The sequence below is a fragment of the Lotus japonicus genome, chromosome 5 (assembly GCF_012489685.1).
Source record: "Lotus japonicus ecotype B-129 chromosome 5, LjGifu_v1.2".
NCBI classification, from domain to species: Eukaryota; Viridiplantae; Streptophyta; class Magnoliopsida; order Fabales; family Fabaceae; genus Lotus; species Lotus japonicus.
In genome coordinates this window covers 43,542,351-43,545,464 of record NC_080045.1, presented here as the reverse complement: position 1 = coordinate 43,545,464, position 3,114 = coordinate 43,542,351, and the positions used below count along the sequence as shown (strand labels likewise).

Sequence of the window (3,114 nt, the reverse complement as noted above, 5' to 3'; positions counted from 1 at the left end):
GGGATTTAGCGGCGGTTAAAAAGACATTTAGCGGCGGTTATAACCGCCGCTAAAAACACTTAGCGTCGGTTGGAGAAGCGACGCTAAACTTGGCGACGCAAAAATTTTAGTGGCGGCTATATTTAGCGGCGGTTAAACCCGCCCCTAAGCTAATACCTTTCTCTTCTGTTTTCAACATTTTGCGGCGGTTTTAACCGCCGCTAAAGTGCAAAATTTAATTTTCTAAAAGTTCTGATGCTGTTTCAACCACTGCTAATAGTGTTTTTTTCTCATAAATGATAACACTCTCTATACTCAACGCCAAAAGCTTACAAGTTTTAAGCTTCAAACTTATCTAAATATATAATATGACAATTTCATCTAATTACCAAGAAATGGATCTCCACATCAGATAAATACATTGAAAACAAACATAGAAAAACATTAAGACCATCAATAGAGTCTTGAAAGACAAGATCTAAAGTATAAGTTTCAGAAAAAAAGGAAAAATTAAAAGGAAATGAAATATTGATGCACACAAGTAAAACACGAGATTGAAATATTGATGCACATAAGCAATGGCCAGACATCAATTCCTATTTTGTTCTATTTAAACTCATATTGATGCTTGCCTTAAGCTCAATTTCCTTACAAATGCAATTGGCAAGGCCCAAGAAATAATGGTAGAGCTGAAAATAAGACAGAACCACTACCGTCGGAGCTTTCTATTATTTTTTCTCATGATGTTTCCCATTCTTTTGGATTCAGTCTCCAATTCCAAGCTCTGCTCCATGTGAATATGCCTCAGAACTTGCCGGACTCTATATAGAAAAAAAGCAGTCATTGTAATTTGACACTAGCATGTACTAATTTTCACAGTTCAAAACAATCTCATGAACTAATTTATACAGTTCATAAAATAATAATAATGATAATAATGTTACCAAGAACCAAGCTTACCACCCTTATCATTCCTCTAGCACTGGTGAGTGGTGACACATCAAACTTCCACTCTCCTTGTTTTTGCCAGATAAACCTTGAGGAGCCTTACATCACGGTAAAAGTCAACGGTAAACCTTCATCATTAACAATACAATCAATGATCTCCAACACATGTTAACGCCACCGCCAACACTATTTCCTATTGCTAACTGCTTCAAAAGTGAACCCTGGAATCATATATTACTTATCAAGAAAAATAACTAATGCAAAAGAAAAATAACATTAAGTCACTTAGGATGTTTTGATTCTCTCAGTATCAACAGAATAAAGTTTATTGATGTCACATAGGACATGTGTATAAGCAAAAGCTATTAGTTCCTAGCTTCACTTTTCCTGTCAACATAAAGACTTATCAAGTTTCCAAATAGATATCACTAGCTTCGCTTCTGATTCATATGTCTAAGGATGCACTATAGCACATGGAAAAGAAAAACCAATAAGGAAGTAAGTTTTACCATTCTCTCCTGGCTTGAGACGACCACTAGGGAGTTTGCAAAATGTGTTTCCAATTTGTAAAATAAGTGCATGGGGATGATTGTGTTCTTGAACCTGCAAAATTAATGCATAAAGTTGAGACATGACAGTAAACCAAATCTTCAAAGAAATTAGGTGGAAGTAATGCAATAGATGAGAACCAAAAAAAATGGTAGGAAAGTACAATACCAGAAATGAGCAAAGGAATTTTCCAGAGTTACCTTGAATTGTATGGTCTGAAAAATCACAAATGTTCCCGTGACACTACAAGATAACTTGCAGCAAAGTTCACAACTCCATAATTAATGGCAATGATCCAGCATCGAAAAACAAAGCAGAACTATCAATTCATTCATACAAAATCAAATCGGCGCAAAGGAAAAGAGATAAATTGGGATTCCACGAAGTAAATTATTCGAGAAAGCAGAGGTTCGATCGAAGGACCTACCACCCATCCAGTGTTCGCTGGAAATTCTGGAGATAGCAATCAGCTTGCATGCGCATCGAATCATCTGGGTGATGGTAGAGTGCATTTAGCTTCCTACCCAGCGTTCTGGAGCTCCTTGCTCCAAATTGAATTGCAGAAATCGAAGCTCAGGAGGGTAGTTTTCTCAATTGATGTCTGCCTCCCACCAAACCCAGACCTGAGAAATCCCTTGTTAGGGTTTTACTTACTCTGTCTCGCCGCAAGAATTAACCACGAAACGCAGACCGCATCAACTAGAGAAGTTCACGACAACACTGCAACGACAGCAAACGACGGTGGAGCCCCTGTTTTGAACGGATTAACGGTGATAATGGGGAGCAAAGGAACGTATCCACTCGGATGGGAAGATCGATGAAGCAGTACTTAGGGTTTTCAATGAGAGGGGAAAATTGATTTGGGTGAAGCGGTTAGAGGGAAGATTGGGAAAAGGAGAGGGAGAGAGCGAGTGTCACGAGACTAAGGGAAGCACTAGGGCTGGTGCGTGGTGGCTGCGCACAGTCAGTGGCTGAAGGGTTTGGAGGCAGGAGAGCAAAAGCCAGGGATGAAGAGAGTGAGGTGAAAATTGAGGTCAGAGGCTTTGAAGATTGAGGGGGTAAGAGGTTAGGGATTTTTCAGAAATGTGTTAGATAGGAAAGTGGAAGAGTGGGAGGGGGACCGCGTTGTGTTACAGATATTTTGGATTTTTCTTAACACGTAGCGACGGTTTAAACCGACGTAATCAATAAAGTAGCCGCCGCTAAGTGGAAATCCTGAATCCTAGTTTAAAGCATTAGCGGCGGTTGTACTAGCCGCCGCTAAAAAACCACCGCTAAAACCCGAATTTGTTGTAGTGTATATTGCCTGAAATTGTGGTATGGATCAACACAATTTTACTTCCTTTACTGATTGACATCCCATGCTTTGAAAACTGGTAGAATAGATGCTAGTAGGATTAGCCACTTCACATTAAAAGAAAGTTGTTATGTTATTAATGGATGATTTCGGTTTCAAGCATGGCTTACCGTCCTTTGTTCATTGTTTGTACTTCTGAATTATTTTCCTGAATCTGAAATTTAACCCAGAATGGTTGCACTCATGTAATTTATGCACAAAGAATGTTACTTTTGTCTATTAACTTGGATAAGTCCTAAGAAGGATGCTGAATTTTCAAAGGGAAAGTATAGTTTAGTTGG

The 3,114-nt window shown here is 38.9% G+C and overlaps 1 long non-coding RNA gene across 1 annotated transcript; it reads right to left on the bottom strand.

Annotated features, from left to right (window-relative positions):
* Positions 1–243: 243 nt before the first annotated feature.
* On the bottom strand, positions 244–2,564 carry LOC130718529 (uncharacterized). Its single transcript, XR_009012707.1, has 4 exons — positions 1,677–2,564; positions 1,437–1,530; positions 940–1,148; positions 244–800 (listed from the first exon to the last, which is right to left on the bottom strand). It is a non-coding gene; the product is annotated as an uncharacterized LOC130718529 (long non-coding RNA).
* Between the last annotated feature and the right edge of the window lie 550 nt (positions 2,565–3,114).